Source organism: Acipenser ruthenus, chromosome 43, assembly GCF_902713425.1.
Source record: "Acipenser ruthenus chromosome 43, fAciRut3.2 maternal haplotype, whole genome shotgun sequence".
Classification (NCBI taxonomy): domain Eukaryota; kingdom Metazoa; phylum Chordata; class Actinopteri; order Acipenseriformes; family Acipenseridae; genus Acipenser; species Acipenser ruthenus.
In genome coordinates, this window is record NC_081231.1 from 7062249 (window position 1) to 7089682 (window position 27434).

Here is a 27434-nt window from a genome sequence, read left to right on the forward strand (position 1 = left end):
CAGTACAGACACACAGCACAGACACACTGACACACATCCAGTACAGACACACAGCACAGACACACTTACACACATACCGTACAGACACACAGCACAGACACACTGACACACATACAGTACAGACACACAGCACAGACACACTGACACACATACAGTACAGACACACAGCACTGACAAACATACAGTACAGACACACAGCACAGACACACTGACACACATCCAGTACAGACACACAGCACAGACACACTGACACACATACAGTACAGACACACAGCACAGACACACTGACACACATACAGTACAGACACACAGCACAGACACACTGACACACATCCAGTACAGATACACAGCACAGACACACTGACACACATACTGTACAGACACACAGCACAGACACACTGACACACATACTGTACAGACACACAGCACAGACACACTGACACACATACAGTACAGACACACAGCACAGACACACTGACACACATACCATACAGACAGACAGCACAGACACACTGACACACATACCATACAGACAGACAGCACAGACACACTGACACACATACCGTACAGACAGACAGCACAGACACACATCCAGTACAGACACACAGCACAGACACACTGACACACATCCAGTACAGACACACAGCACAGACACACTGACACACATACAGTACAGACACACAGCACAGACACACTGACACACATACAGTACAGACACACAGCACTGACACACTGACACACATACAGTACAGATGTAACAGGTGCAATTTGAATTTGCACTGTTCCTTTAAATTTTTATATGCTTGTTCAATAGTGCCTCGTTTTGAGGTCAAGGGTAAGAGCCCATCTGCGCAGGAGCAAGTCACTCCGGGCTTGCTTCTTTCAGGTGAGGCTGCGTGTTTGAGGTGCTCTGATTTATAATAATATCATTTTGATTTTTACATGTATTTTGTTAAACTATTGATCGGTAGATATATGTTTATGTTATAAGATACACATATAGAGCATTATGTGTTGTGAAAAAATGTTAAAATAATTTTTGTATGCTAACTCCGGGCTTGCTTCTTTCAGACCCGACGCTGCATGTTCAAATTAATAAAAGCTGTTGATTTACGAAAAAAAGAGGAAAACAAGTGTCAACGCAGAGTACGTGGGAAGTGGGGTTACATTTGGTGCCGTGACCCGGATGGAACTAAGATCAGCTCAGCCGATCGCCGTGGGACAAGCGTGTGATTCAGGTCCTAAGATAGTGCAGACGGGTATAGGGAAGGTGTAATTGCAGAGTAGTGGAAAATAAATACGATATACGCCGCATTGCAATGTACATTGATGTCTACAATTTAAATTTGAAGTCGAATGTGTAACGTGATTCCTGTTCAGTTTATGTAAAGAAACGCGGTTTTCTTTCTTTAATGTTGTTTTCATTTCAATGTTTTGAACTATTGTATTGTATTTTATAGAATTACAATGGCACACTGGAGTGATAAGACTGTTAATATAGAACAATGCGAGTCAGTAAAGCCTAAGCAAAAGTGGCGCGAGTTCAGCCCTGTTGCAGCTGCTGGTTTCAGTACAGCAGGAATGGGAAGGGGGTGGACTAGAAATGTACCGGCGATGCAAATTCCACCAGGGGGCGCCAGAGAGCATGTAATGTTTAGCACTCCAAACACTCACAGTGTTGAATCTGGTGTTTTGGGTGTCAAAATGGCAGAAATGCAGCAGTCTTGTCCATCCTTTTGTGTATCTGATTCAAATAATGCTACTTGTGAAACAGAGCATCAGGGACTTTCAGGGGAGATGCTAACACAAGTAATTGTGCAGTTGGGACAACAAATTGGAGAATCTATTGTTTCTCAATTAGTTAATAGTAAGTTAGTAGAGAGTGTAAATTCCCCAAACCATGACAGTTCACATGATGATAACAGTGTTGGTTTAAAAGAACACAATAGAGTTTCTGAAACTGCTAGCACACTTGATTTGTCGAAGCTCAATGTGATTGTAAAGTCTGAGGTTAAGGAACCACCTACATTTCGTGGCGATGAAACCGATAAGTGTAATGTTTATGAATGGGAAGAAGTAATGTAAAATTATTTGCGAAAGAAAGACTTTGAAGTTCAGGTGCATTCACGTGAAATTATGGAAAAATTAAGAGGAAAAGCTAAAGACGTTGTGAAAATTGCAGTCAGAAATAGTAACGTAGATTTGCAAACAAATTCTGAAGCGATCTTTAGCATACTGAAGCAGCATTTTTGGTGATGCAATTTCGTCTACAACTCCACTGGCCGATTTCTACGCTACTTTGCCTCGGCCCAATGAAAGTGCATTTAATTATTGGATAAGGGTTAACAAGTCCATGGATCTTGTGACTGACTGTTTGCAAAGAAGGGGTAGGAAGGTTGATGACCCAGGTTTAGAGGTTGCAATGCTGTTCATTAGACACTGCCCCGATGCACAACTGGCTAGCGCTTTTAAGACCAGACCACTGGAAAAATGGTCAGTCCAAGAAGTACAGGATATGCTGGATAGCCACCAACGAGAGCTAAGATTAAAAAGAAACTGGCTTAGCACTGGTGCTACAAGAGGTCAGAGTAATATTGCTGTTGAGTCTAGGACAACAAGCAAACAAGCCAATGAGGAAGCTTCTGATGTGACCCATGTGCAGCCTGAACACAAGTGTTCGCAGCCCAGTGCCAGACAAGGTTCAGAAAATGAAGACACACTGACAAAGTTAATTGATCTGCTTGCAAAGGCTCTTAACAATGTGGGTGGGAGACCTCAAAAACAGAATTGGAAGGTCAGACCGAGAAACCATTGTCAGATATGTGATGGGAGGGATCATAGCACGAAGACCCATTGTATACGTGACCGTCTATGTTTCACATGTTTTTCGTCGGATCACAGCTGCAGAAACTGCCCAGTCAGTAACCAGGTAACTGATCCCTTGGCTGCTCCGAAATCCGATAGTCAGCAGGAAAACTAGATTGTCCACACTTGAAGGGGGACTGTGTGGGCAATACAATAAACCCCCCAGCCTTAGATACTGATGATCTCAAATCCATATATAGCAACCATTGTGGCAAAATTGAGAAAAACAAGGAAGCTATTTTTCAAAGAACACAACAATTGGTGAACAGTGACAGCCTATTTTATACCATGGTTTCCATAGGTGCAGACCTGAAGTTTCCTGCTCTTCTGGACAGTGGCTCGATGGCATGCACCATTAGTGTGCAGACAGAGATTGAGCTTATAGAACGCAGTGAGCTCAGTGTTAATGATAGTAGAGAGGCAAATGTCACACTTATAGGTTGTGGGGGGCTCCAGGTTCAACCCAAATGCATTTATGACCTTGAAATAACCCTGTATGGCTATCAAATGATTGTTCCTGTTTTAGTGGTACCAGGACAAGTGGATGCATTTATTATTGGTACTAATGTGATAAAACATCTCATTCAGGTTATGAAAAGCAATGACAATTACTGGAGGCTCCTGAAAGAACCTGACAAAGGAGAGATGGGTGAGAGTGGTAGATTTATGACTCTAATGGCCAACCTTGTGCGATGGAGAGGAGATCACATTCCAAATAAGGTGGGAACGGCAAAATTGAGGAAGACCGTGGTCCTCCAACCTCACAGTGAGCACGTGTTATGGGGTAAGCTACCAGATAAAGTCCAAATATCAGCTGGTAGTACTGTTGTGGTTGAATCTTCCACTTCAAGAGCTGTCAACAGAAATGTACTGGTCGGTCGAGTTGTTACACCTTTGTGGGGAGATGGGTGGGTCCCTGTAAAAGTAATTAACTCTTTGAGTGAGCCATTGACTTTGAGACGTAACACAAAAATTGCAGATGTGCACCCATGTATTGCTCTTGAGGATTTTGACTGGGGACTCGGTATGGACAGCACCCATGTTAATAGCAGAACTGAGACGGAAGGCATTCAAATGAATTTCCAATGTACACGTGATGTAAACTCCATTGTCACCGAGTTGGAACGTGCTGGACTAGACTTGAATTCATGTGAAGTAAGCGATCAGTGGAAGACTAAGCTTAGAGATTTAGTTGTTAAATACGAGCAGATTTTTTCAAGGAACAAACTGGATTGTGGTGTTACCTTATCGTAGGGTTTCACCTGCAGACTATCACAGGCTTAAGCAGGTTCTCAATGATATGGAAGAGAAAGGCATTATTAGGAAGTCAAATAGTGAATGGGCTTCACCGTTGGTGCTTGTGTGGAAAAAATCAGGGGATGTGCGTGTGTGTACTGATTTCCGTGAACTGAACCGACGCACCTTTAAGGATGCCTATCCATTGCCTCATCAGTCAGATGCTTTAGCTGCTCTTGGAGGCAATTCCTTGTTTAGCTCTATGGACCTTACTTCTGGCTTTTATAATGTTCCATTGCACGAAAGCGACAAGAAATATACGGCTTGTACTACACCAGTTGGCTTGTTTGAGTATAATCGAATGCCACAGGGTCTTTGTAATTCTCCAGGCTCTTTTATGAGAATTATGAGTTCTATTTTTGGTGACCAGAATTACACTAGCTTGTTGTGTTATCTTGATGATTTACTGGTGTTTGCACCCAGTGAGGAGATAGCTCTTCAGAGGCTGGAAATGGTGTTTAGTCGTCTCCAAAACCATGGTCTTAAATTGTCTCCAAAGAAATGTCACTTTTTGCAAAGACAGCTGAAATTTTTAGGGCACGTGGTCAGTGAAGAGGGTGTGTCCACCGACCCAGACAAGGTGGCAGTAATGGCTAATCTCACTGAGAGAGACTTAATGCTGGAAGATGGCTGCACACCCTCTCCTAAGAAAGTCAGGTCTGTTCTAGGGATGTTGAATTATTACAATCATTTCATTGAGGGTTTCTCTGCGAAAGCTAGACCGCTGTACAAGCTGACTGCTGAACAAGGCTCAAAGGGTCACTCGAAGAGAGTCAGGTTTAAGAAACTGAGTCCTGAAGACTGGACAACAGAGTGTCAGCAATCTTTCTTAAGCTTAAAGGAGGCTCTCCTACAAACAGTGGTTTTGGCTCACCCTGATTTTGATAAGCCTTTCGTTTTGTCAGTTGATGCCTCTTCCTATGGTTTAGGTGCCTGCTTGAGTCAAGTGGCAGATGGAGAACAGAGGGCCCGGCCTGTGGCTTTTGCAAGTAAATCTTTGAATCGGGCACAGACGAAATATCCAGCACACCGCCTTGAGTTCCTTGCTTTAAAGTGGGCAGTCTGTGACAAGTTTAGTCACTGGTTGAGAGGAAGAACCTTCACAATATGGACAGATAATAACCCATTGACTTATATACTAACAAAGCCCAAACTTGATGCTTGTGAGCAACGGTGGGTGTCAAGACTTGCTCCATACAATTTTGATTTGAAATATGTCCCAGGTGTCAAAAATGTAATTCCAGACCGTCTGAGCAGGTCCCCCTTTGTGAAAACAAGTGTGACGGAGCGTCTCACCCGGGAGCCATACCAGGCTCTTGTAGACGAGTCAGAGTCAATTCAGAAGAAAGATGTTCATGATGCTTTCCATCTAACGGTCAACACTCAAGCTTTGGTTACTTCAACAGGTAGTGAACAGTTGGCAGGTATGGTAACAGCTGAGGAGGTGACAGCTATTCTGGATGTACATTGTCAATGGGGGTGCACAGTGCCGGACAGAGCAGTCAGTTTGGCAGTAAACAACCGGTGTGTCGCACTTCATTCTCAGCAGACCATTCCGGCCTTTTCCCATAACGACCTTAAACGAAGGCAAGAAGAAGACAGCATAGTATCCAGGGTGATGTTCTACGTGCAAAGGAAGCGACGTCCATCCAGACGTGAAAGGTGTCATGAAGGTGTTCGAGTGTTGAGGCTGTTAAAGCAATGGAGAAAACTCCAAATCAAAGATGGCATACTGTATAGAGTGTCAAAAGACATTGTCTCTGGTCAGAAAAGGTACCAATTTATTGTACCTTCAGTGTTGATATCTATTGTGTTAAAAGGAGTTCATGATGAGGCTGGACACCAAGGGCAATTTAGAACGCTGCAACTAGCACGCCAAAGATTCTTCTGGGCTGGCCTTGAACAGGAGGTGAAAGACTATGTGATGAAGTGTAGGAGATGTGTTTTGAGCAAGTCTCCTGAACCTGAAGCTAGGGCTCCACTTGAATCCATACAAACCTTTTCTCCTCTTGAATTGGTTTGCATAGACTTCTGGTCAGCTGAGGATCATAGAAATAGCAACGTGGATGTTCTTGTGGTCACTGACCATTTTACTTGTCTTGCACATGCTTTTCCCTGTACAAACCAAACAGCTAAACAGGTAGCCAAGCGCTTGTGGAATGATTATTTCTGTGTATACGGTTTCCCACAACGCATTCATTCAGATCGCGGTTCTAATTTTGAGTCACAGCTGGTGCAGGAATTGCTTGATATAGCTCATATAGAAAATTCTCGTACAACAGTTTATCACCCGGCTGGGAATGGCAGTGTTGAACGATTTAATCGTACGTTGGGAGCAATGATAAGAGCGCTGCCCCCGAGAACTAAGCATAGGTGGCCACAAATGATTAACACGCTGACATTCTCTTATAACTGCACAACCCATGAGACGACTGGCTATGCACCGTTTTACCTCATGTTTGGGAGGATACCTCGCCTACCTGTTGACGTGATGTTCGGCAATGTGCTGACAGATGAGAACGTGGTGGATTACGATGCTTATGTGTCCCAGCTGAGACGAGATCTAAAGGAAGCTGTCCATGTTGCACAGAAAAATGCACTGAGAGAGCAAGCGCACCAGAAACGTCAGTTTGACAAAAAAGTCAAGGGCACCGCCATTGCTGAAGGGGATCGAGTCCTCCTGGCCAATAAGACTGAAAGAGGAAAAAAAAAGTTAGCTGACAAATGGGAGTCAGCTCTGTATGAAGTTGTGAAGAAAGATGCAAAACTGCCCATTTACCAAATCCGCAGGATTGGAACAGGGGAGGAGAAAACTGTTCATCGGAACCTGATCATGCAGGCGAACTTCCTACCATTAGATACTGACTGTGAAGGGGATATTCTTTCTTCAGGAGAATCCTCAGAGGGACAAAGAAGCTATGTAAGTGAAGTTGAGATGGAAGATGTGGAGACCAGAACCAGGAACTGGGTATCTCAGGGAGCAGAACAAAATGAATCACTGGAAAGCAGTTTAGAGGAAGGAATGTCAATGATGGCTGCTGAAGGGTCCTGTGAAAACCTTTCACATGGAAGTGATGCTGAAAGTGATGATGAAGAGCCAATTCCTGAACCCGTTAACCAGAACTCTGTTGAAGATGAAGAACCACAGAGAGGGAACAGAGTAGAAGAGTCCTGTGACTCTCCCGAAAGAAGCCCAAGTCTTTCTGAAGTTAATGAGGGGCTAAGTCCAGTTAGCGTTACTGCAGAAACAGCAAATGGACAAATCGTGGAGATTGAGCCAGAGCAGACAGTTACTAGAACCAGAGCAGGGCGTATAGTGAAGTCTGTAGATAGACTAATATGCAGTATGAGTATGTCTGTTGGGTCTCTTTTTGCACAAAAAAATAATTTCGTAGTGGAGATAGTTAAAAAAAAAAAAAAAGGGACTAATACTGAGAATATGTATGGTTTTTTTCAATTTTTGTAAGTTGTTTGTATTTTGTAATACAACTGTTTTCTTATTTTGTTTTTGTGAATCACCTGTTTCAGAAGTGGTTTTTTTTAACAAGGCATAAGAAAGGGTAGGAAATGTGTACATCGGCACATTTCAACCCTGTGAGAGCAACTGTAACCTGGCCAGATTCTTTAATTTCACAATTCGTCAAGAATAACTACAAGTTGGTACATCTAACTGGGTATAGAACCCAGGCCTTGTTTCTTTTTCATGTTTTGTAATGTTCTTGAAGAAATTGATAACATTACTGTAGTGTAATCAGTCTGGAAATTTGTTGAAATTTAGAGGGGGTGAGATGTAACAGGTGCAATTTGAATTTGCACTGTTCCTTTACATTTTTATATGCTTGTCAATAGTGCCTCGTTTTGAGGTCAAGGGTAAGAGCCCATCTGCGCAGGAGCAAGTCACTCCGGGCTTGCTTCTTTCAGGTGAGGCTGCGTGTTTGAGGTGCTCTGATTTATAATAATATCATTTTGATTTTTACATGTATTTTGTTAAACTATTGATCGGTAGATATATGTTTATGTTATAAGATACACATATAGAGCATTATGTGTTGTGAAAAAATGTTAAAATAATTTTTGTATGCTAACTCCGGGCTTGCTTCTTTCAGACCCGACGCTGCATGTACAAATTAATAAAAGCTGTTGATTTACGAAAAAAAGAGGAAAACAAGTGTCAACGCAGAGTACGTGGGAAGTGGGGTTACACAGACACACAGCACAGACACACTGACACACATACAGTACAGACACACAGCACAGACACACTGACACACATACAGTACAGACACACAGCACAGACACACTGACACACATACAGTACAGACACACAGCACAGACACACTGACACACATACAGTACAGACACACAGCACAGACACACTGACACACATACCGTACAGACAGACAGCACAGACACACTGACACACATACCGTACAGACAGACAGCACAGACACACTGACACACATACCGTACAGACACACAGCACAGACACACTGACACACATACCGTACAGACAGACAGCACAGACACACTGACACACATACAGTACAGACACACAGCACAGACACACTGACACACATCCAGTACAGACAGACAGCACAGACACACTGACACACATCCAGTACAGACACACAGCACAGACACACTGACACACATACCGTACAGACACACAGCACAGACACACTGACACACATACAGTACAGACAGACAGCACAGACACACTGACACACATCCAGTACAGACACACAGCACAGACACACATACAGTACAGACACACAGCACAGACACACTGACACACATCCAGTACAGACACACAGCACAGACACACTGACACACATACAGTACAGACACAGCACAGACACACATACAGTACAGACACACAGCACAGACACACTGACACACATACAGTACAGACACACAGCACAGACACACTGACACACATACAGTACAGATACACAGCACAGACACACTGACACACATACAGTACAGACACACAGCACAGACACACTGACACACATACAGTACAGACACACAGCACAGACACACTGACACACATCCACAGTACAGACACACAGCACAGACACACTGACACACATACAGTACAGACACACAGCACAGACACACTGACACACATACAGTACAGACACACAGCACAGACACACTGACACACATACAGTACAGACACACTGACACACATACAGTACAGACACACAGCACAGACACACTGACACACATCCAGTACAGACACACAGCACAGACACACTGACACACATACAGTACAGACACACAGCACAGACACACTGACACACATACAGTACAGACACACAGCACAGACACACTGACACACATCCAGTACAGACAGACAGCACAGACACACTGACACACATCCAGTACAGACACACAGCACAGACACACTGACACACATCCAGTACAGAGACACAGCACAGACACACTGACACACATCCAGTACAGACACACAGCACAGACACACTGACACACATACAGTACAGACACACAGCACAGACACACTGACACACATACAGTACAGACACACAGCACAGACACACTGACACACATACAGTACAGATACACAGCCACACATACACTACAGACACACAGCACAGACACACTGACACACATACAGTACAAACACACAGCACAGACACACTGACACACATACAGTACAGACACACAGCACAGACACACTGACACACATACAGTACAGACACACAGCACAGACACACTGACACACATACAGTACAGACACACAGCACAGACACACACTCAAACAAACAGTACAGATACACAGCACAGACACACTGACACACATACAGTACAGACACACAGCACAGACACACTGACACACATACAGTACAGACACACAGCACAGACACACTGACACACATACAGTACAGACACACAGCACAGACACACTGACACACATACAGTACAGATACACAGCACAGACACACTGACACACATACAGTACAGACACACAGCACAGACACACTGACACACATACCGTACAGACAGACAGCACAGACACACTGACACACATACCGTACAGACAGACAGCACAGACACACATCCAGTACAGACACACAGCACAGACACACTGACACACATCCAGTACAGACACACAGCACAGACACACTGACACACATACAGTACAGACACACAGCACAGACACACTGACACACATACAGTACAGACACACAGCACAGACACACTGACACACATACAGTACAGACACACTGACACAGACACACTGACACACATATAGTACAGACACACAGCACAGACACACTGACACACATACAGTACAGACACACAGCACAGACACACTGACACACATACAGTACAGACACACAGCACTGACAAACATAAAGTACAGACACACAGCACAGACACACTGACACACATACAGTACAAACACACAGCACAGACACACTGACACACATACAGTACAGACACACAGCACAGACACACTGACACACATACAGTACAGACACACAGCACAGACACACTGACACACATACAGTACAGACACACAGCACAGACACACACTCAAACAAACAGTACAGATACACAGCACAGACACACTGACACACATACAGTACAGACACAGCACAGACACACTGACACACATACAGTACAGACACACAGCACAGACACACTGACACACATACAGTACAGACACACAGCACAGACACACTGACACACATATAGTACAGACACACAGCACAGACACCCTGACACACATACAGTACAGACACACAGCACAGACACACTGACACACATACAGTACAGACACACAGCACTGACAAACATAAAGTAAGGACACACAGCACAGACACACTGACACACATACCGTACAAACACACAGCACAGACACACTGACACACATACAGTACAGACACACAGCACAGACACACTGACACACATACAGTACAGACACACAGCACAGACACACTGACACACATACAGTACAGACACACAGCACAGACACACACTCAAACAAACAGTACAGATACACAGCACAGACACACTGACACACATACAGTACAGACACAGCACAGACACACTGACACACATACAGTACAGACACACAGCACAGACACACAGACACACATACAGTACAGACACACAGCACAGACACACTGACACACATATAGTACAGACACACAGGACAGACACCCTGACACACATACAGTACAGACACACAGCACAGACACACTGACACACATACAGTACAGACACACAGCACTGACAAACATACAGTACAGACACACAGCACAGACACACTGACACACATACAGTACAAACACACAGCACAGACACACTGACACACATACAGTACAGACACACAGCACAGACACACTGACACACATACAGTACAGACACACAGCACAGACACACTGACACACATCCAGTACAGACAGACAGCACAGACACACTGACACACATCCAGTACAGACACACAGCACAGACACACTGACACACATACCGTACAGACACACAGCACAGACACACTGACACACATACAGTACAGACAGACAGCACAGACACACTGACACACATCCAGTACAGACACACAGCACAGACACACATACAGTACAGACACACAGCACAGACACACTGACACACATCCAGTACAGACACACAGCACAGACACACTGACACACATACAGTACAGACACAGCACAGACACACATACAGTACAGACACACAGCACAGACACACTGACACACATACAGTACAGACACACAGCACAGACACACTGACACACATACAGTACAGATACACAGCACAGACACACTGACACACATACAGTACAGACACACAGCACAGACACACTGACACACATACAGTACAGACACACAGCACAGACACACTGACACACATCCACAGTACAGACACACAGCACAGACACACTGACACACATACAGTACAGACACACAGCACAGACACACTGACACACATACAGTACAGTCACACAGCACAGACACACTGACACACATACAGTACAGACACACTGACACACATACAGTACAGACACACAGCACAGACACACTGACACACATCCAGTACAGACACACAGCACAGACACACTGACACACATACAGTACAGACACACAGCACAGACACACTGACACACATACAGTACAGACACACAGCACAGACACACTGACACACATCCAGTACAGACAGACAGCACAGACACACTGACACACATCCAGTACAGACACACAGCACAGACACACTGACACACATCCAGTACAGAGACACAGCACAGACACACTGACACACATCCAGTACAGACACACAGCACAGACACACTGACACACATACAGTACAGACACACAGCACAGACACACTGACACACATACAGTACAGACACACAGCACAGACACACTGACACACATACAGTACAGATACACAGCCACACATACACTACAGACACACAGCACAGACACACTGACACACATACAGTACAAACACACAGCACAGACACACTGACACACATACAGTACAGACACACAGCACAGACACACTGACACACATACAGTACAGACACACAGCACAGACACACTGACACACATACAGTACAGACACACAGCACAGACACACACTCAAACAAACAGTACAGATACACAGCACAGACACACTGACACACATACAGTACAGACACACAGCACAGACACACTGACACACATACAGTACAGACACACAGCACAGACACACTGACACACATACAGTACAGACACACAGCACAGACACACTGACACACATACAGTACAGATACACAGCACAGACACACTGACACACATACAGTACAGACACACAGCACAGACACACTGACACACATACCGTACAGACAGACAGCACAGACACACTGACACACATACCGTACAGACAGACAGCACAGACACACATCCAGTACAGACACACAGCACAGACACACTGACACACATCCAGTACAGACACACAGCACAGACACACTGACACACATACAGTACAGACACACAGCACAGACACACTGACACACATACAGTACAGACACACAGCACAGACACACTGACACACATACAGTACAGACACACTGACACAGACACACTGACACACATATAGTACAGACACACAGCACAGACACACTGACACACATACAGTACAGACACACAGCACAGACACACTGACACACATACAGTACAGACACACAGCACTGACAAACATAAAGTACAGACACACAGCACAGACACACTGACACACATACAGTACAAACACACAGCACAGACACACTGACACACATACAGTACAGACACACAGCACAGACACACTGACACACATACAGTACAGACACACAGCACAGACACACTGACACACATACAGTACAGACACACAGCACAGACACACACTCAAACAAACAGTACAGATACACAGCACAGACACACTGACACACATACAGTACAGACACAGCACAGACACACTGACACACATACAGTACAGACACACAGCACAGACACACTGACACACATACAGTACAGACACACAGCACAGACACACTGACACACATATAGTACAGACACACAGCACAGACACCCTGACACACATACAGTACAGACACACAGCACAGACACACTGACACACATACAGTACAGACACACAGCACTGACAAACATAAAGTAAGGACACACAGCACAGACACACTGACACACATACCGTACAAACACACAGCACAGACACACTGACACACATACAGTACAGACACACAGCACAGACACACTGACACACATACAGTACAGACACACAGCACAGACACACTGACACACATACAGTACAGACACACAGCACAGACACACACTCAAACAAACAGTACAGATACACAGCACAGACACACTGACACACATACAGTACAGACACAGCACAGACACACTGACACACATACAGTACAGACACACAGCACAGACACACAGACACACATACAGTACAGACACACAGCACAGACACACTGACACACATATAGTACAGACACACAGCACAGACACCCTGACACACATACAGTACAGACACACAGCACAGACACACTGACACACATACAGTACAGACACACAGCACTGACAAACATACAGTACAGACACACAGCACAGACACACTGACACACATACAGTACAAACACACAGCACAGACACACTGACACACATACAGTACAGACACACAGCACAGACACACTGACACACATACAGTACAGACACACAGCACAGACACACTGACACACATACAGTACAGACACACAGCACAGACACACACTCAAACAAACAGTACAGATACACAGCACAGACACACTGACACACATACAGTACAGACACACAGCACAGACACACTGACACACATACAGTACAGACACACAGCACTGACACACAGACACACATACAGTACAGACACACAGCACAGACACACTGACACACATACAGTACAGATACACAGCACAGACACACTGACACACATACCGTACAGACACACAGCACAGACACACTGACACACATACCGTACAGACAGACAGCACAGACACACTGACACACATACCGTACAGACAGACAGCACAGACACACTGACACACATACCGTACAGACAGACAGCACAGACACACTGACACACATCCAGTACAGACAGACAGCACAGACACACTGACACACATCCAGTACAGACACACTGACACACATCCAGTACAGACACACAGCACAGACACACTGACACACATACAGTTCAGACACACAGCACAGACACACTGACACACATACCGTACAGACAGACAGCACAGACACACTGACACACATCCAGTACAGACACACAGCACAGACACACTGACACACATACAGTACAGACACACAGCACAGACACACTGACACACATCCAGTACAGATACACAGCACAGACACACTGACACACATACAGTACAGACACACAGCACAGACACACTGACACACATACAGTACAGACACACAGCACAGACACACTGACACACATACCGTACAGACAGACAGCACAGACACACTGACACACATACCGAACAGACAGACAGCACAGACACACATCCAGTACAGACACAGCACAGACACACTGACACACATACAGTACAGACACACAGCACAGACACACTGACACACATACAGTACAGACACACAGCACAGACACACTGACACACATCCAGTACAGACACACAGCACAGACACACTGACACACATACAGTACAGACACACTGACACACATACAGTACAGACACACAGCACAGACACACATACAGTACATACAGTACAGACACACAGCACAGACACACTGACACACATACAGTACAGACACACAGCACAGACACACTGACACACATACAGTACAGACACACAGCACAGATACACTGACACACATACAGTACAGACACACAGCACAGACACACTGACACACATACAGTACAGACACACAGCGCAGACACACTGACACACATACAGTACAGACACACAGCACAGACACACTGACACACATACAGTACAGACACACAGCACAGACACACTGACACACATACCGTACAGACAGACAGCACAGACACACTGACACACATACCGTACAGACAGACAGCACAGACACACTGACACACATACCGTACAGACAGACAGCACAGACACACTGACAGACATACCGTACAGACAGACAGCACAGACACACTGACAGACATACCGTACAGACAGACAGCACTGACACACTGACACACATCCAGTACAGACAGACAGCACAGAAACACTGACACACATCCAGTACAGACACACAGCACAGACACACTGACACACATCCAGTACAGACACACAGCACAGACACACTGACACACATCCAGTACAGATACACAGCACTGACAAACATAAAGTACAGACACACAGCACAGACACACTGACACACATACAGTACAAACACACAGCACAGACACACTGACACACATACAGTACAGACACACAGCACAGACACACTGACACACATACAGTACAGACACACAGCACAGACACACTGACACACATACAGTACAGACACACAGCACAGACACACTGACACACATACAGTACAGACAGACAGCACAGACACACACTCAAACAAACAGTACAGATACACAGCACAGACACACTGACACACATACAGTACAGACACAGCACAGACACACTGACACACATACAGTACAGACACACAGCACAGACACACTGACACACATACAGTACAGACACACAGCACAGACACACTGACACACATATAGTACAGACACACAGCACAGACACCCTGACACACATACAGTACAGACACACAGCACAGACACACTGACACACATACAGTACAGACACACAGCACTGACAAACATACAGTACAGACACACAGCACAGACACACTGACACACATACAGTACAAACACACAGCACAGACACACTGACACACATACAGTACAGACACACAGCACAGACACACTGACACACATACAGTACAGACACACAGCACAGACACACTGACACACATACAGTACAGACACACAGCACAGACACACACTCAAACAAACAGTACAGATACACAGCACAGACACACTGACACACATACAGTACAGACACACAGCACAGACACACTGACACACATACAGTACAGACACACAGCACTGACACACTGACACACATACAGTAAAGACACACAGCACAGACACACTGACACACATACAGTACAGATACACAGCACAGACACACTGACACACATACAGTACAGACACACAGCACAGACACACTGACACACATACAGTACAGACACACAGCACAGACACACTGACACACATACAGTACAGACACACAGCACAGACACACTGACACACATACAGTACAGACATACAGCACAGACACACTGACACACATACCGTACAGACACACAGCACAGACACACTGACACACATACCGTACAGACACACAGAACAGACACACTGACACACATACCGTACAGACAGACAGCACAGACACACTGACACACATACCGTACAGACAGACAGCACAGACACACTGACACACATCCAGTACAGACAGACAGCACAGACACACTGACACACATCCAGTACAGACACACTGACACACATCCAGTACAGACACACAGCACAGACACACTGACACACATACAGTTCAGACACACAGCACAGACACACTGACACACATACCGTACAGACAGACAGCACAGACACACTGACACACATACTGTACAGACAGACAGCACAGACACACTGACAGACATACCGTACAGACAGACAGCACAGACACACTGACACACATCCAGTACAGACACACAGCACAGACACACTGACACACATCCAGTACAGATACACAGCACAGACACACTGACACACATACAGTACAGACACACAGCACAGACACACTGACACACATACAGTACAGACACACAGCACAGACACACTGACACACATACCGTACAGACAGACAGCACAGACACACTGACACACATACCGTACAGACAGACAGCACAGACACACATCCAGTACAGACACACAGCACAGACACACTGACACACATCCAGTACAGACACACAGCACAGACACACTGACACACATACAGTACAGACACACAGCACAGACACACTGACACACATCCAGTACAGACACACAGCACAGACACACTGACACACATACAGTACAGACACACTGACACACATACAGTACAGACACACAGCACAGACACACATACAGTACATACAGTACAGACACACAGCACAGACACACTGACACACATACAGTACAGACACACAGCACAGACACACTGACACACATACAGTACAGACACACAGCACAGATACACTGACACACATACAGTTCAGACACACAGCACAGACACACTGACACACATACAGTACAGACACACAGCACAGACACACTGACACACATACAGTACAGACACACAGCACAGACACACTGACACACATACCGTACAGACAGACAGCACAGACACACTGACACACATACCGTACAGACAGACAGCACAGACACACTGACACACATACCGTACAGACAGACAGCACAGACACACTGACAGACATACCGTACAGACAGACAGCACTGACACACTGACACACATCCAGTACAGACAGACAGCACAGAAACACTGACACACATCCAGTACAGACACACAGCACAGACACACTGACACACATCCAGTACAGACACACAGCACAGACACACTGACACACATCCAGTACAGACACACAGCACAGACACACTGACACACATACCGTACAGACAGACAGCACAGACACACTGACACACATACTGTACAGACAGACAGCACAGACACACTGACACACATACCGTACAGACAGACAGCACAGACACACTGACACACATCCAGTACAGACACACAGCACAGACACTCTGACACACATCCAGTACAGACACACAGCACAGACACACTGACACACATCCAGTACAGACACACAGCACTGACACACATACAGTACAGACAGACAGCACAGACACACATACTGTACAGACACACAGCACAGACACACTGACACACATACAGTACAGACACACAGCACAGACACACTGACACACATATAGTACAGACACACAGCACAGACACACTGACACACATACAGTACAGACACACAGCACAGACACACTGACACACATACAGTACAGACACACAGCACTGACAAACATAAAGTACAGACACACAGCACAGACACACTGACACACATACAGTACAAACACACAGCACAGACACACTGACACACATACAGTACAGACACACAGCACAGACACACTGACACACATACAGTACAGACACACAGCACAGACACACTGACACACATACAGTACAGACACACAGCACAGACACACACTCAAACAAACAGTACAGATACACAGCACAGACACACTGACACACATACAGTACAGACACAGCACAGACACACTGACACACATACAGTACAGACACACAGCACAGACACACTGACACACATACAGTACAGACACACAGCACAGACACACTGACACACATATAGTACAGACACACAGCACAGACACCCTGACACACATACAGTACAGACACACAGCACAGACACACTGACACACATACAGTACAGACACACAGCACTGACAAACATACAGTACAGACACACAGCACAGACACACTGACACACATACAGTACAAACACACAGCACAGACACACTGACACACATACAGTACAGACACACAGCACAGACACACTGACACACATACAGTACAGACACACAGCACAGACACACTGACACACATACAGTACAGACACACAGCACAGACACACACTCAAACAAACAGTACAGATACACAGCACAGACACACTGACACACATACAGTACAGACACACAGCACAGACACACTGACACACATACAGTACAGACACACAGCACTGACACACTGACACACATACAGTACAGACACACAGCACAGACACACTGACACACATACAGTACAGATACACAGCACAGACACACTGACACACATACTGTACAGACACACAGCACAGACACACTGACACACATACAGTACAGACACACATCACAGACACACTGACACACATACAGTACAGACACACAGCACATACACACTGACACACATACAGTACAGACACACAGCACAGACACACTGACACACATACAGTACAGACACACAGCACAGACACACTGACACACATACAGTACAGACACACAGCACAGACACACTGACACACATACAGTACAGACACACTGACACACATACAGTACAGACACACAGCACAGACACACATACAGTACATACAGTACAGACACACAGCACAGACACACTGACACACATCCAGTACAGACAGACAGCACAGACACACTGACACACATCCAGTACAGACACACAGCACAGACACACTGACACACATCCAGTACAGACACACAGCACAGACACACTGACACACATACAGTACAGACACACAGCACAGACACACTGACACACATACAGTACAGACACACAGCACAGACACACACTCAAACAAACAGTACAGATACACAGCACAGACACACTGACACACATACAGTACAGACACACAGCACAGACACACTGACACACATACAGTACAGACACACAGCACAGACACACTGACACACATACAGTACAGACACACAGCACAGACACACTGACACACATACAGTACAGACACACAGCACAGACACACTGACACACATACAGTACAGATACACAGCACAGACACACTGACACACATACTGTACAGACACACAGCACAGACACACTGACACACATACAGTACAGACACACAGCACAGACACACTGACACACATACCGTACAGACAGACAGCACAGACACACTGAAACAAATACCGTACAGACAGACAGCACAGACACACATCCAGTACAGACACACAGCACAGACACACTGACACACATACAGTACAGACACACAGTTCAGACACACTGACACACATACAGTACAGACACACAGCACAGACACACTGACATACAGTACAGACACACAGCACAGACACACTGACACACATACAGTACAGACACACTGACACACATACAGTACAGACACACAGCACAGACACACTGACACACATACAGTACAGACACACAGCACAGACACACTGACACACATACAGTACAGACACACAGCACAGACACACTGACACAAATACAGTACAGACACACAGCACAGACACACTGACACACATACAGTACAGACACACAGCACAGACACACTGACACACATACCGTACAGACAGACAGCACAGACACACTGACACACATACCGTACAGACAGACAGCACAGACACACTGACACACATACCGTACAGACAGACAGCACTGACACACTGACACACATCCAGTACAGACAGACAGCACAGACACACTGACACACATCCAGTACAGACACACTGACACACATCCAGTACAGACACACAGCACAGACACACTGACACACATACAGTTCAGACACACAGCACAGACACACTGACACACATACCGTACAGACAGACAGCACAGACACACTGACACACATACCGTACAGACAGACAGCACAGACACACTGACACACATACCGTACAGACAGACAGCACTGACACACTGACACACATCCAGTACAGACAGACAGCACAGACACACTGACACACATCCAGTACAGACACACTGACACACATCCAGTACAGACACACAGCACAGACACACTGACACACATACAGTTCAGACACACAGCACAGACACACTGACACACATACAGTTCAGACACACAGCACAGACACACTGACACACATACCGTACAGACAGACAGCACAGACACACTGACACACATACTGTACAGACAGACAGCACAGACACACTGACACACATCCAGTACAGACACACAGCACAGACACACTGACACACATCCAGTACAGATACACAGCACAGACACACTGACACACATACAGTACAGACACACAGCACAGACACACTGACACACATACAGTACAGACACACAGCACAGACACACTGACACACATACAGTACAGACACACAGCACAGACACACAGACACACATCCAGTACAGACAGACAGCACAGACACACTGACACACATCCAGTACAGACACACAGCACAGACACACAGACACACATCCAGTACAGACAGACAGCACAGACACACTGACACACATCCAGTACAGACACACAGCACAGACACACATACAGTACATACAGTATAGACATACAGCACAGACACACTGACACACATCCAGTACAGATACACAGCACAGACACACTGACACACATACAGTACAGACACACAGCACAGACACACTGACACACATACAGTACAGACACACAGCACAGACACACTGACACACATACAGTACAGACACACAGCACAGACACACAGACACACATCCAGTACAGACAGACAGCACAGACACACTGACACACATCCAGTACAGACACACAGCACAGACACACAGACACACATCCAGTACAGACACACAGCACAGACACACTGACACACATACAGTACAGACACACAGCACAGACACACAGACACACATCCAGTACAGACAGACAGCACAGACACACTGACACACATCCAGTACAGACACACAGCACAGACACACTGACACACATACAGTACAGACACACAGCACAGACACACTGACACACATACAGTACAGACACACAGCACAGACACACTGACACACATACAGTACAGACACACAGCACAGACACACTGACACACATACCGTACAGACAGACAGCACAGACACACTGACACACATACCGTACAGACAGACAGCACAGACACACTGACACACATACCGTACAGACAGACAGCACTGACACACTGACACACATCCAGTACAGACAGACAGCACAGAAACACTGACACACATCCAGTACAGACACACAGCACAGACACACTGACACACATCCAGTACAGACACACAGCACAGACACACTGACACACATCCAGTACAGACACACAGCACAGACACACTGACACACATACCGTACAGACAGACAGCACAGACACACTGACACACATACTGTACAGACAGACAGCACAGACACACTGACACACATACCGTACAGACAGACAGCACAGACACACTGACACACATCCAGTACAGACACACAGCACAGACACACTGACACACATCCAGTACAGACACACAGCACAGACACACTGACACACATCCAGTACAGACGCACAGCACAGACACACTGACACACATCCAGTACAGACACACAGCACTGACACACATACAGTACAGACAGACAGCACAGACACACATACTGTCCAGACAGACAGCACAGACACACTGACACACATCCAGTACAGACAGACAGCACAGACACACTGACACACATCCAGTACAGACACACAGCACAGACACACTGACACACATACAGTACAGACACACAGCACAGACACACTGACACACATACAGTACAGACACACAGCACAGACACACTGACACACATACAGTACAGACACACAGCACAGACACACTGACACACATACAGTACAGACACACAGCACAGACACACTGACACACATACAGTACAGACACACTGACACACATACAGTACAGACACACAGCACAGACACACATACAGTACAGACACACAGCACAGACACACTGACACACATCCAGTACAGACAGACAGCACAGACACACTGACACACATCCAGTACAGACAGACAGCACAGACACACTGACACACATCCAGTACAGACACACAGCACAGACACACTGACACACATACAGTACAGACACACAGCACAGACACACTGACACACATACTGTACAGACAGACAGCACAGACACACTGACACACATACTGTACAGACAGACAGCACAGACACACTGACACACATACCGTACAGACAGACAGCACAGACACACTGACACACATCCAGTACAGACACACAGCACAGACACACTGACACACATACCGTACAGACAGACAGCACAGATACACTAACACACATCCAGTACAGACACACAGCACAGACACACTGACACACATCCAGTACAGACACACAGCACAGACACACTGACACACATCCAGTACAGACACACAGCACAGACACACTGACACACATCCAGTACAGACACACAGCACAGACACACTGACACACATACAGTACAGACACACAGCACTGACACACATACAGTACAGACAGACAGCACAGACACACATACTGTACAGACAGACAGCACAGACACACTGACACACATCCAGTACAGACAGACAGCACAGACACACTGACACACATCCAGTACAGACACACAGCACTGACACACTGACACACATACAGTACAGACACACAGCACAGACACACTGACACACATACAGTACAGACACACAGCACAGACACACTGACACACATACAGTACAGACACACAGCACAGACACACTGACACACATACAGTACAGACACACAGCACAGACACACTGACACACATACAGTACAGACACACTGACACACATACAGTACAGACACACAGCACAGACACACTGACACACATCCAGTACAGACAGACAGCACAGAAACACTGACACACATCCAGTACAGACAGACAGCACAGACACACTGACACACATCCAGTACAGACACACAGCACAGACACACATCCAGTACAGACACACAGCACAGACACACTGACACACATCCAGTACAGACACACAGCACAGACACACTGACACACATCCAGTACAGACACACAGCACTGACACACATCCAGTACAGACAGACAGCACAGACACACTGACACACATCCAGTACAGAAACACAGCACAGACACACTGACACACATCCAGTACAGACACACAGCACAGACACACTGACACACATACAGCACAGACACACAGCACAGACACACTGACACACATACAATACAGACACACAGCACAGACACACTGACACACATACAGCACAGACACACAGCACAGACACACTGACACACATACAGTACAGACACACAGCACAGACACACTGACACACATACAGTACAGACACACAGCACAGACACACTGACACACATACAGTACAGACACACAGCACAGACACACTGACACACATACAGCACAGATACACAGCACAGACACACTGACACACATACAGCACAGACACACAGCACAGACACACTGACACACATACAGCACAGACACACTGACACACATACAGTACAGATACACAGCACAGACACACTGACACACACACAGCACAGACACACTGACACACATCCACAGTACAGACACACAGCACAGACACACTGACACACATACAGCACAGACACACTGACACACATCCACAGTACAGACACACAGCACAGACATACTGACACACATCCACAGTACAGACACACAGCACAGACACACTGACACACATACAGTACAGACACACAGCACAGACACACTGACACACATACAGTACAGACACACAGCACAGACACACTGACACACATACAGTACAGACACACAGCACAGACACACTGACACACATACAGTACAGACACACTGACACACATCCAGTACAGACACACAGCACAGACACACTGACACACATACCGTACAGACAGACAGCACAGACACACTGACACACATCCAGTACAGACAGACAGCACAGAAACACTGACACACATCCAGTACAGACAGACAGCACAGACACACTGACACACATCCAGTACAGACACACAGCACAGACACACATCCAGTACAGACACACAGCACAGACACACTGACACACATCCAGTACAGACACACAGCACAGACACACTGACACACATCCAGTACAGACACACAGCACTGACACACATCCAGTACAGACAGACAGCACAGACACACTGACACACATCCAGTACAGAAACACAGCACAGACACACTGACACACATCCAGTACAGACACACAGCACAGACACACTGACACACATACAGTACAGACACACAGCACAGACACACTGACACACATACAGTACAGACACACAGCACAGACACACTGACACACATACAGTACAGACACACAGCACATACACACTGACACACATACAGTACAGACACACAGCACAGACACACTGACACACATACAGTACAGACACACAGCACAGACACACTGACACACATACAGTACAGACACACAGCACAGACACACTGACACACATACAGTACAGACACACAGCACAGACACACTGACACACATACAGTACAGACACACAGCACAGACACACTGACACACATACAGTACAGACACACAGCACAGACACACTGACACACATACAGTACAGACACACAGCACAGACACACTGACACACATACAGTACAGACACACAGCACAGACACACTGACACACATACAGCACAGATACACAGCACAGACACACTGACACACATACAGCACAGACACACAGCACAGACACACTGACACACATACAGCACAGACACACTGACACACATACAGTACAGATACACAGCACAGACACACTGACACACACACAGCACAGACACACTGACACACATCCACAGTACAGACACACAGCACAGACACACTGACACACATACAGCACAGACACACTGACACACATCCACAGTACAGACACACAGCACAGACATACTGACACACATCCACAGTACAGACACACAGCACAGACACACTGACACACATACAGTACAGACACACAGCACAGACACACTGACACACATACAGTACAGACACACAGCACAGACACACTGACACACATACAGTACAGACACACAGCACAGACACACTGACACACATCCAGTACAGACACACAGCACAGACACACTGACACACATCCAGTACAGACACACAGCACTGACACACATACAGTACAGACACACAGCACAGACACACATACTGTACAGACAGACAGCAAAGACACACTGACACACATCCAGTACAGACAGACAGCACAGACACACTGACACACATCAAGTACATACACACAGCACAGACACACTGACACACATACAGTACAGACACACAGCACAGACACACTGACACACATACAGTACAGACACACAGCACAGACACACTGACACACATACAGTACAGACACACAGCACAGACACACTGACACACATCCACAGTACAGACACACAGCACAGACACACTGACACACATACAGTACAGACACACTGACACACATACAGTACAGACACACAGCACAGACACACTGACACACATACAGTACAGACACACAGCACAGACACACTGACACACATACAATACAGACAGACAGCACAGACACACATACTGTACAGACAGACATCACAGACACACTGACACACATCCAGTACAGACACACAGCACAGACACACTGACACACATCCAGTACAGACACACAGCACAGACACACTGACACACATCCAGTACAGACACACAGCACAGACACACTGACACACATACAGTACAGACACACAGCACAGACACACTGACACACATACAGTACAGACACACAGCACAGACACACTGACACACATACAGCACAGACACACAGCACAGACAGACTGACACATACAGCACAGACACACAGCACAGACACACTGACTCACATCCAGTACAGACACACAGCACAGACACACTGACACACATACAGTAGAGATACACAGCACAGACACACTGACACACATACTGTACAGACACACAGCACAGACACTGACACACATACAGTACAGATACACAGCAC

General features: G+C 46.2%; 2 protein-coding genes across 3 annotated transcripts in view; one reads left to right on the plus strand and one right to left on the minus strand.

Annotated features, from left to right (window-relative positions):
• Nucleotides 1-27434, plus strand: part of LOC117424012 (butyrophilin subfamily 1 member A1-like) — a 403039-nt gene that overhangs the window by 305304 nt on the left and 70301 nt on the right. The gene's annotated exons all lie outside the window — the stretch shown is intronic.
• The window catches only part of LOC131709363 (zinc finger protein ZFP2-like), a 319568-nt gene that overhangs the window by 114094 nt on the left and 178040 nt on the right, over nt 1-27434 (minus strand). The window lies entirely within an intron of this gene.